Source organism: Desmodus rotundus, chromosome 12 (assembly GCF_022682495.2).
Source record: "Desmodus rotundus isolate HL8 chromosome 12, HLdesRot8A.1, whole genome shotgun sequence".
Taxonomy (NCBI): Eukaryota; Metazoa; Chordata; class Mammalia; order Chiroptera; family Phyllostomidae; genus Desmodus; species Desmodus rotundus.
Genome location: NC_071398.1, coordinates 79093981 through 79106351, shown reverse-complemented (window position 1 = coordinate 79106351; position 12371 = coordinate 79093981). Strand labels below are relative to the sequence as shown.

Genomic DNA, 12371 nt, shown 5'->3' with positions numbered 1-12371 from the left:
TCGTTGCTTAGTTGTACTTCTTCTGGAGCTTTGATCTGTTCTTTCATTTGGGCCATTTTTTTTTTTTTTGTCTTGGGGTGCCTGAGCCACGAAAGGTTAAGTGCCTAAGGCAGATTCTGCTGAAAGGACCAATGAGCCCGACTGTCTCGGAACGTGCAGGTAAAAATGCTGGAAGAACTTGTCCCCGTGTAAAAAGTCTACCTGCATCCACACAACTGCGGTTCCTCGGAAAATAGTACGTTCTTGGTGGAAGGGATCGCTGCTCTTTTCTTTCCCAGTTTTCTGCCCGCTGCGTTCCTTCCCTCTGCAAAGTTTCTTTTGAGAAATCAGCTGACAGTCTTACGGGGAATTCCCCTGTAAGTAAGTAACTGCTTTTTCTCTTGCTGTTTTTAAGATTCTCTCTTTATCTTTAACCTTTGGTATTTTAATTATGATGTGTCTTGGAGTGGTCCTCTTTGCATCCATCTTGTTTGGGACTCTCTGTGCTTCCTGGACTTGCATGTCTATTTCCTTCACCAAATTAGGGAAGTTTTCTTTCATTTTTTTTTCAAATAGAGTTCCAATTTCTTACTATTTCTCTTCTCCTTCTGACACCCCTATGATGAGAATGTTGGAACGCTTGAAGTTGTCCTAGAAGTTGCTTACACTATCCTCATTGTTTTGGATTATTTTTTCTTCTTGTTGTTCTGATGGGTTGTTTTTTTCTTCCTTATGTTGAAAATCATTGATTGGATTCTCGGCTTCATTCATTCTACTATTGTTTCCCTGTAAATTATTCTTTATTTCAGTTAGTGCAACCTTCATTTCTGACTAGAATTTTTTTTAATGAGGTCCTCACTAACTTCCTTAAGCCTCCTTATAATGAGTGTTTTGAACTCAGCATCTCATAGATTGTTTATCTCCATTTTATGTAGTTTTTTTTTCTGGAGTTTTGATCTATTGTTTCATTTTTGCCATGTTTCTTTGCCTACTCATTTTGACAGCCTCTCTGTGTTTGTGTCTATGTATTAGGTAGAGCTGCTATGACTCCTTATCTTGGTACCATGGCCTAATGTAGTAGGGGTCTTATAGGGTCCAAGGTACAGCCTTCCCTATCACCCAGGCTGGGTACTCAAGGTGTGCCCTTCATGTGGGCTGAGTACACTCTCTTCTTGTAGTTGAACCTTGGTTGCTGTTAGTAAGTCAATAGGAGGGATTTACTGAGAGCAGTCAGCTGCAAGGATTGGCTGTGACAACTGACCACCCACCTCTGTCCTCCGTGGGGGATCAGCTGTGCAGGGGCAGGGCGGTGGTACTCCAACATGGTCTGTAGCTGTCCACTGGGTGTGCTGGCCTTGAGGTGTCCCAGGTGGTGCAGGCCAAGGTCAGCCCCCACCTGTGTTTTGCCCAGGGACACCCTGCCTGAGCTATAAAGCAATCTGAGATAGCTGCTACTTGTGCTGGGCTTGGAGATTCCCAGGCAAAGCCAAGCTGTGAATCTAGGCTGTTTGCTGCTAGTGCCATGTCTGGGGCCACTTGACAATTGGTAACAGCGGTGGGGGCTCACTGAGGCTGGCTTTGCTTGTTTAATAGGATTTAGGACGTTGTGAAACATGAGTCAAGACTAGCCATTCACTCCCTGGCTGGTGTAGCTCAGTGGATTGAGCGAGGGCCTGCTTACCAAAGCGTTGCTGGTTCTATTCTTAGAGCACATGCCTGGGAGGCAAGCCAGGTCCCCGGTAGGGGGCACACGAGAGGCAACCACACATCGATGTTTCTCTTGCTCTCTTTTTCTCTCCCTAACCCTCTCTCTAAAAATAAATAAATTTTTAAAAATACTATTTAAAAAAAGCCTTAAGAAAAGATTAACCATTCATGTAGCCACTGTTAACAGCTGTAAGGTGGGTGAGATGGAGCGTCAGGGGAATCTCCATGGAGGGGCAAACTGTGTTAGCCAGGTTGATGGAGTCTCAGATATGGCACCTGCTGGCTCTGTGGCTCTGTAGGGGCACAGTTCAGAAAACGGACAATAATGGCCTCTGCCCACCTTTCTGTCTGGGACACAGCTGTCTCCCAGCTCTAGCATTGATGCCAGATACTTCAATTCCTCCCTGTATGCCACTGTTGCCTTTCAAGCTGCTACCCTGGTGCTTGAGCTCAGAAGGAATTAGTCTGAGCATGTTTGTGTGTGGATTCTTTAAGAGGAAATGCTTGGGACTGCAGAAGTTTTCTTCCACTGACTCAGTTTCTGCTGGTTTCTGCAGCCAGAAGTAATGGTGACTTATTTTCCTGGCCACTGGAACACTGGGCTGGGGGTCCTGGTGTGGGGCTGGGCTCCTCGCTCCCGAGATGTCCCTCCTGAATTTTTGTCCACCATATGTGGATGTGGGACCAGCCCATTCCTCCTCTCCACCCCTCCTGCCAGTCTGGATGGATGTGGTTTCTTTGATTCCATAGCTGTCAGTCTTCAATTCAACTAGATTCTGAGTGATGGTAGTTATAATTTTTTTCTGTTTTTGAAGATTTTATTTATTTATTTTTAGAGAGGGGAAGGGAGGGAGAAAGAGGGAGAGAAACATCAATGTGTGATTACCTCTCAAGCGCCCTGTATGGGGACCTGGCCCACAACCCAAGCATGTGCCTTGATTGGGAATCAAACAGACAACCCCTTGGTTGGCAGGCTGGCACTCAATGCACTGAGCAACACCACCCAGGGCCTAATTTAGTTATAATTTTGATGTGGTTGTGTGAGGAGGCAAGCTGTGTTTACCTATCCTGATAGATTTTCAATCCATTCACATTGTGTTGTCATCAACCTGAACAGATATTTTTTTTTTTGCTAAATATGGCCCATTTTTCTTTGTACTTACTGAAGTTAGCCTAGATGGATCTGGGGAACAAAGAATTTAGGGTAGGGCCTGGAGCCTGAAGGAGGAGGATGGGAAGCACTGTGATATTGTGGCGGGATTCTCTCGAAAGGCTCTGATAGCATGTTAACATTCACTACCATTTGCTCATTGATCACTCTCCAATATTCATTGAGCGCCTGCTCTGTCTAAGGTCCTGTGGATACAGTGGTGAGCAAAACAGACAGGGCCTTGCCCTTCTGTGGAATCTATAATATGGTAGGAAAACAAACTATAAACAAGTATCAGACAAATAAATGTATACCTACAAATTGTGTAAGTGCTATAATGGAATTGATTAGGGTGCTGGAAAAAAAGAAGCCTGTGGGACAAGGGAGTGGAATGTATTTTTATTGGTTTGTTTGTTTATTTATTTATTTATAACAGGAACAGTATGGGGCTTGAGTTTCATCAAGTTAATCCACCTCTATATTTTTTATTTTTTTAAAAGATTTTATTTATTTATTTTTAGAGAGGGGAAGGGAGGGAGAAATAAAGGGAGAGAAACATCAATGTGTGGTTCCCTCCCTAACAGGGACCTGGACAGCAACCCAGGCATGTGCTCTAGACTGGGAATTGAACCAATGACCCTTTGGTTCGCAGGGCGGCACTCAATCCACTGAGCCACACTAGCCAGGGTGACCTCTCCATTTTTTTTAAAGGATTTTAAAAATTGAATTTAGAGAGGAAGGAAGTGGGCAGAGAGGGAGAGAGAGAGAGAAACATTGATTTGGTATTCCACTTATTTATGCATTTACTGGTTGCTTCTGGTATGTGCCCTGACCAGGGATTGAACCCACAACTGTGGTGTATGGGGATGATGCTCTAACTGACTGAGCTATCCAGCCAGGGGAGGGCCTCTTTGAAATGATCATATTTAAGCTGAAATTTGAAAGATGAGAAGGAACCAGTGGGGGAAATTTGGAGCGAAGAGTTTTCTGAGGGGTTGTAAATAATATATGCCAAGGCTCTAAGGAAGGAAAGAGCCACTTGCCTGGGAGAGGGAAAGCTGAACTGAGGTCATACATCTGGAGTGGAGGGGCATGGGCTTTGGTGAAAGTGGAAAACTAAGCAGGGCCTTGGAGGGCACTGGGTTCACCCAGTGGAGTGACATGACCCACCTATTGCTCTAGATCCCTCTGGCTGGTGGGGGGGAATAGAAAGCAGGCACACGGAGACCAGAGAGGGATTCAGGAATAGTCTAGGTGAGAGGTAATGGACTAGCATAGTGGCAGTGGAGATGAAAGGAAGACAGATCTCAGATGTACTGTGAAGAGCAGGCAGCGTAGATTGACAGAGACATTCAGGGAGAGGGAGACAGAGGCTTTTATTTCTGGAAGGAGGGCACTGAGGAGCCTGGCCTGACAGTTGGGTACGTAGTAGTGCCACTCACTAGAACTAGGGAAGATACAGGTTTATGAGGGAAAATATTCAAGGTCTCAGTTTTCCATGGACCAACTTTGAGATACCAGTTAATCACTAAAATCAACAGGCAGACAGTTGGATCTGTTCGTCAGTGCCTCGTTAGATCCTCTCCCTTTACGGTCGTGACGACCTAGAAGGAAGGTGGGTTAATAGCCTGTTTTACAGATGAGGGAACGGGGGCGATCAGGGTGAGCCAGGCATCTTATGTTGTCACTGCAGATCCTTTCTCTACTCTTCTCCACTCTGCTTTGGAGTCAGAAGGCTGCAGGCCTTGCCCTGTAGCTTCTGTAGGGCTTGACTAGTGGAGAAGGGCGCCAACAGGAGATGAGACAGGGGGCGGGGAGTCTGGGCATTTACCTGCTCCCCACTCCTGCAAGGTTGCTGTAGGTCACAGCTCCTGGCAGGGTCCTTCTCATTCCAGATCCAAGAAACCATTCTCCACCCCTCCATCCCCTGGGCCCCTGAGGGTGGTAACTAAGCCCACTGTTAGCCCATCTGGGGTAATGTACTAACCTTTATGTTTTACCCACACCCTGCCCAAGCCTTTGTATAAGATCCTGTTATAAAATACTCTTCAAATTATCTACGTTGAGAGACCCATCGATTTTCTATGGAACCCTGTCTGCCACACTTGTCTACGGCTAAAAATCTTGTCCGTGGTGGAGCTGGGATTTGGGCCCAGCAAGTGTAGTCCAGAGCCTGGGCGCTAAGCACTGAGCTCCATTCCTTTCCTCTTGGGACTACTTTGTTGGAAGGGACAGGGAGAAACCTCAGACTCTGGTCGGAGGAGAAAGAGGTTAGATAGAAGGAAGGACAGAAAAAGAACAAGTAGAGATAAACGAAAGTTGTCACCAGGGGAACACGATAGACTTCCAGGACTGGGGGCCCAGTTCTTGTGCTTGGAGGTTGGAGAGGGACATGGGGTGTTTAAGGTTGGCCTGGCAATTTTGAACTGATTTTAGGAAAGTTAGGAGGACAAGAATCCCAGAGATTCAAGAATCGAGTGGACAGCAGGAAGTAGGGGTTGGTGCCCCAAAGCATCCCCCTGCCCAATCCAGCCGAGGGACAGAAGCTTTGAAATCAGATCATACAGGAGAAGTAGTCTGGCTGACCCTGGGTCCACAAACGACCACGTGAAATCATCTGCATTTTGTTAGAGGGACGGGCAGCCCTGAACATAGGCATGTGAGGGGGAAAGACAATGGGTGAATTCAGCTTTTCAGATAAGATCTCTCCCCAACCCCCCAGCCCATCCTCAAACTCGGGTACTCTGACATCCTCAGACACATACAGGGCTTCTCACCCCCCACGTCAAACACACATAGTCACAAACTCAAGCATGGAGCCAGCCCCCCCCACACACATGCCCTGCCCCATGCCAGACTCTGAAGGGATGAGGTCACCAAGACCAGGTCCCTGCCCATTTGGGGAGAGACAGGAATGCTAGCAGTTAGGTTTCATAAAGTGTGTCAGGTGGGGTGATAAAGTTGTTTTCAGGACATGGGGCATTAAGAAACTGTGCTTTGTGGGTATAGGGGAGATCAGGGTGGCTTCACAGAGAAGGTGACACCAGAGCTCAACAGAGTCAAGGACGGCGCAGGCGCTGGGACAAATGCATATGCATGTATGCACACACACGCACACTCACACAAACACCTCCAATTCCATCCGTGCATACACATCTCACCGTAACACACACAGGCCACACACCACAAGCGCATGCTCATGCAGCACACCTACACAATTACGCGGACTGACCTGACCCTCCCACACTTTTCCTCATAGAGACATACACATGCGTGCACACACACACTCCTGCTCTCACAACCGCCTACAAACTCCAGGCTCCGCCCACCAGCCTCAGGCGGCTTTACTCTGCAAACCGTCCAATACCCGCGCCTCGTCTGGGGAAAGGGCCACCGCCCGCCTGCGATGGGCGCCCGAGAGCCTAGAGCCGCCGCAGCAGGAGGGCGAGGCTGGGGCTCCCGGGCAAAGTAGCCGGTGCCCACGCCCCAACGCGACGCGGGCTTGGGCGGAGAGAGTCTGAGTGTCGGGTTCCTCATCTGCAAACCGAGATAAGAAACCTTTGGAAGGGCGCAGTTCGAGACCGTTCTCGGACGTGCTGTGCTTGTTTCCGTGCGTAGACGGTGACGCCTCTCAGACCTCAGTAATCAGAACATCGCCTGTGGGGCCCTGCATCTGTATTTCCAAAAGTTCCATAGAATTTGTTCAAAATGTATTTACATTTATTTGACTAGCACAATATACACAATTCAGAGGTACGGGTTACGGGTGAAGCGTTTCTCCCTTCCCAACTTCATCCCCCTTCCCGGCTACTCAGTTCCCCCCAGCACGTGACCAGATTTCTGAACTTCCTGTGTGTTCTCCCAGAAACAGACAATGCAGGGACGAACCACATACTATCTTTCCCTTTTTAGTGCGAATGGCAGCATGGTACTATACATTCCAGTCTACCCCCGCCCCGCCCCTTAGTCCCAGACTCCTTGCTTATGAAGGGACACCTTAATTTGGTTCCCAGCTTCTGTGATGGACTCCGTGAACTTCATCCATAGAACCCTCATTTGCATGGGGGAAATCAGCCAGAGAGGAGCTAGAGGCAGAGGCCAGCCTGGACCTACGTCTCTTTTTCTTTTTTTAAAAATTGTGGTGAAATATACATAGGATAAAATTTACCGTTTTAACCTTTTTAGGCGTACAGTTCAGCAGCATCAAGTTCATTCACAATGCTGTGCAATCATCATCGCTATTAGTTTCCAAAACTTTTCCATCAACCCAAACAGAGATTCTGCCCTTTAAACGGTAACTCCCGATCCCCCACCCTCCACTCTCAGCCTTTGGGCACACCTGTCGTACTTCTCGTCTCTATGAATTTGTCCACTCTAGGCACCTCAGATAAGTGGAATGGTTCAGTATTGTCTCTTTGTGACTGCGTATGTTTTTGAGGTTCTGTTGTAGCATGTATCAGAATTACCTTCCTTTTAAAGGCTGAATAATATTCCACTGCATGTACACACCACATCTGCTGCCTGTACCTCTATCGATGGGTCAGCAGATGGGCCGTTTCTGCCTTTTGGCCATTGTGAATCACATTGCTGTGAACGTTGGTCTATGGTCCCAGGTCTCTGGCTCCTTCTGGAGCCTTTCGTGAAGGTGTATCACATTTTGCTCAGCTCCTGAGTTGCATGTGGGGCAAGGTAAAGGGCTCAACTCTGGCGAGAGGCAGGACACGCAGAAGAGCCATACACCGAGAGGGGTGAGGGGAGAAGGAGGTAGAGGGGGAGAAGGTGGAGAGCACAGCACTCTATTTACCACCCACTAATGTTTCCTGTCACGCTTGGAGTAGAAGCAAAGTCTTTACAAGGCCCTGCCACCTCTCAATCCTCCTCTTCCTCCTCTCGTTCCTTTAATGCCTCTTGTCCAGTCGTACTGACCTCCTCACTGTTTCTCAAACAAGGAAGCTAAGGACCTGCCTCAGAGAGGGCAGCTGCAGTCCCTGTCCCCCCCCCCCCCCCGAGAATGCCTTCCCCTAGATGGCCATATACCTTGCTTATTACCTCCTTCTAATTTCTTTTCAGGCATCACCTTACCAGCGAGGCCTTCTCTGACCACTGCATTTAACACTGCAGTTCCCCCCTGCTTTGCTTTCCTTCCGTGACCAACGTCCACACATTTGGCTTGTTTAATGCATTTTTACTCTGCCTAGAAACTCAGTTCCAGAAGGACAGGGATTTTGTCCATTTTGCCCACCCACTGCTATACTCCTACTGCCTACTGCGTGCTCAATAAATAACTTTGAATGATGAATGAATGGTGAGGGGGTCTGGCTCTCAATGTGACTCAGCAGGGTCCAACATGGTTCAGCCCACCCCAGCCTCTCTCCTAGGCTTCAGACCCTCATACCAATGGCCCCTGCGGTGGGGTCACGCCCCATCTTTCAGCAACCCCCGTCTCTTTGCACCTTCTATTAGCTCAGTCAACCTCTTTTCATTTCCGTGTCCTCACCCGTCCTGTTCTACCTCCTAAACTCTCTCTCTCCCTCGGTGAAACTCTGAACCTCTCACCACCCACATCTAACGTCAGTAAACAAAATGCGCAGACTCCAAACATTTTCCAAATCGACCTCCTCTCCATCTTCACTGCCATGGACTGTGGCCTGTGGCCTTCCTCTTCTCATCCGCTGCCCAGGTTTTTCCTCCCAGGGTCTCCATTGCTGGGGTCCCCCATCTGCAAAGGAGCCTCCCACTACAGATAAGTTGTCTAAAAATCAGGTCTGATCAGCCTACTCCGATCACGGACATTGCCAACTCATCAGGGCATGGAAGGGTCTCTACTATCTGGACCCAGGTCGCTTCTCTCGCCACATCGCCTTCCTTTCTCCATGCTTAGCCCACGCACGAACGCTTCCGCTTCCGAAACGAGACTCGGTCTCAGTCAGTGCCTGCCTTTGCACGCACTGTTCCCTGTGCCTGCGTGCTCCTCCCTTCTCTGTTAACCAAAATTCCTATTTAACCAATTCCATTTCACCTCCTTTCTGACATCTAGATAGGCTTTTAAAAAAATTACTGTTTACACTCAGTATTACTTTGTATTAGTTTCAGGTGCACAGCACTGTGGTTAGACAATCATAAACTTTACAAAGTGTTTCCCCCAATATTCCAGTACCCACCTGGCCCCGTACATAGTTATTACAATATTACTGACTATATTCCCTATGCTGTGTTTGACATCCCTGGGCCTATTTTGTGACTACAAATTTGTAGTTTTTAATCCCTTCATCTCTTTCACCAAGCCTGCCAGACACCCACCCCTCTGGCACCCATCAGTCTATTTCCTGTATCTGTGAGTCTGTTCCTATTTTATTTATTTATTTATTTATTTATTTATTTTTTTAAGGACAAACTTTTAACAGTAAAATGAGTGAAACCACGTGAGACGAAGACACAAAGACAGAATTCAATGTGGAAAAGAGGCCCTGCCGGGCGCCAGTTGAGGAGGAGCGCTGGGGCCCTCTCACACTGGCACCGGAGCTCGCACGGTAGACAGGGCCAGGCTGCAGCTGATCCCCCCCCATGACGTCAGGGATTCATTCTGCTCAGCCTGAGATCTCGCTCAATTTCCAACTGCCTGTGATCCACTCAGTCTAGAAAAGCTCTCCGTTCAATGTACCCTTCCTTCCCTCAATTGTGGATGGCTCGTTCTTCACCAATGCCCTCTTCCTCCTTGAAGCTCTCCCAGTCCAATTTGGACTTCTCTAGGGTGCTCATCTTCTGCTTCATGGCTCCAATTTTCCCCAAAAGGCTGTTCATGCCACTTGGTCTTTTTAATCCTGAGCCAGCGGGAAGTGACGGTAGAGTTGAAGGGATGTTAGCCTGTGGTTTTTCTTGACCATTTTGCTTGAAGAAGGATTTGGCCTCTTTAGATGGAGCATCCACTTCCTTACTCACCCTGACTTCTTCACCAGCAAAATCAAACACTTTGGTGATTTGAACTTTCTCTGTTTCTTTAGGTTTCTCCAGCTCTTCTACTTTGACCAACAATTTATTTGAACTTGTCTCTTCAGTCTCCTCTCTTTTTTTAACTTGTGGACTTGGGGACACTTCTGACTTTGGTCCCACATCGTTGAGAAAGCTGGTCCAGAGTTCATCCTCCTTCTTTTTCCTCGCAGTCTCTGACCCAGTATCTTCTCCCTGCTCTGCAGCCGTGTGTCCTCCTCACTGCTACTTCCTCCAGATTCCTCACTGACATCTTCCTCTTCCTCTTCTTCTAACAAGTGGCCACCTGGTTTTCTTTTCCTGGCAGGAATGCTTTGAGCCTTTCTTTTTTCCCGTTTGGTTTTTTGTGTCTGCTCCTCACCATCCACTTCATCTTCTTTCCCTAATTCATTTACATCATCTTCACTCTACTGTTCACCCGAAGGCATGTAGTCTTCGTCTTCCTCTGAGGAGGCGACATCGTCTGAGTAGAATTCCTCCACGTCGCTGCAACTCGGGGTGGGCCAAGCCACAGGACTGTAGCTACTGACCTCAAGGCAAAGATCAAGTCTGTTCCTATTTTGTTTGTTCATTTATTTTGCTCTTTAGAGTTCACATAGAAGTGAGATCATATGGTATTTGTCTTTCTCTGTCTGACTTATTTCACTTAGCGTAATACCCTTTAGGTCCATTCCTTCTGTGGCAAATAGTAAGATTTCATTCTTTTTTATGGCCAAGTAATAGTCCGGTGTATATATTTACCACACCTTTATCTACTTATCTACTAATGGGCCCTCGGGTTGCTTCCATATCTCGGCTATTGCAAATGACGCTGCAATGAACATAGGGGGCTTATATTCTTCCTCATCAGTGTTTTGGGTTTCTTCAGGTATATACCCAAAAGTGAAATCACTGGGTCATAAGGCAGTTCCACTTTTAATTTTTTGAGGACCCTCCACATTTCTTTCCCATAATGGCTGCACCAATCTGCATTCTCACTGAATGGACTTTCTTGTCTCCTTCTTCTGTTCAGTTAAATTTAAAACACATGCCCAGCTGAGTGCAATGTATGGACCTGATTTGGATACTGATTTAAACAAACTAATTGCAAATTACTATTTTGAGACAATCCAGGACATTTGGACATGGATTGGGCATTGCAGAATATCAAAGAAATTACTGCTAATTTTGTGTTGCATTTAAAAAAATTCCTTATCCATTAGAAAGACATTCTGAAGTGTTTGTGAGCATAATGATATTCACAGTGGGGGTTTGATTTAAAATATTCCAGCAAAGAAACGGTGTGGTGGCTGGTATGGGGAGAAGAAAGGCAAATAGTTTAATAAAACCAGATGGACAAAATATTGACGATTGTGAAAGCTTGTTGGGTGACGTGGGGTTCGTTAGACTACTTCTCTGCTCTTGGGTATGTTGTAAAAACCTCAAAATTAATTTCATACAAGTTTATTGTTGGGGCAAACCCTGTGCTGTCATCTGGGTGACAGTATTAAAAATGTCCCTGTCCTCAAACAATTCCAAGTGGTGGAGAAGATAGGCAAGAATTCAGGCACTGTTCAGATTTAGTGATCAAGTTGTGACTGGGGAGAGCTTGGGCCACAGGGGGACAAGTAACCCAGTGAGGGAAGGTCTCCTAGAGGAGGACTCAGGTTTGGCCTCTTGATGGAGACCACAAAATACAAGCGCTTAAACCATACTCTACCCAATGGTTGGGATACAGCCAAAGGCAACATGGCCTGTCATCACTGGGACATTGCTGTCAACTTACCTCCATTTTTGGGAGGAGAAAAATGACATTCAAATGAACCCCAATCATACAGCCAATAAGGATTTAAACCAGGATTTGAACTCAGGACTGGTTGACTGCAAAGCTATGTTCTTTCCCTGAATATTGAGGCTACTTGGTGAGTATGGGAGTGGGTGGCTCTGAACACTTTCTCTCCTCTCAGGGACCTAGAGTATTTAGGAGACTCTAGCCTATTTTCCTGCTAGAGATTCCCTTGTGGGGGCTAGGCTGGGCATTGGAGAGCCCTTTCTGACCTATGTCCATTGCTCTTCTCTCTGGGGCTGAGCTAGCTGGAAAGTGATACCGACTCCCACAAGAGCACAGAAGACAAGCCAGGTAGGTACTAAATCAGCTAGAGACCTGACTCAAAAGTCTGAGTGCACTCCTTCTTCCATTCTAAAGGGCTATATTCTGGTCCTTTCAGAGTTTCATACAATGGTTTAGCAATAAGCTCAAAGTTTGGGATCTGAATGCAGCAGTAGCCAGCCATTCCCAGGAATCCTCTCAGCTGTTTCCTGGTATCAGAAACTCTCATTTAAATGATGGTTTCTTGTCATGGCTGGTGTGGCTCAGTGAACTGAGCTTCAGCCTGCAACCCCAAAAGTCACCAGTTTGGTTCCTGATCAGGGCACATGCAAGGGTTGTGGGCCAGGTCCGTGGGTGGGGGTATGTGATGTATCTCTCACACATTGAAGTTTCTCTCCCTCTCTTTCTGCCGTTTTTCTCCCTCTCTTTCTCCCTCCCTTCCCCTCTCTCTGAAAGTAA

General features: G+C 47.1%; 1 pseudogene; it reads right to left on the bottom strand.

The window, feature by feature from the left end:
• Positions 1-9406: 9406 nt before the first annotated feature.
• On the bottom strand, positions 9407-10395 carry LOC112315586 (craniofacial development protein 1 pseudogene; annotated as a pseudogene).
• Positions 10396-12371: the final 1976 nt, after the last annotated feature.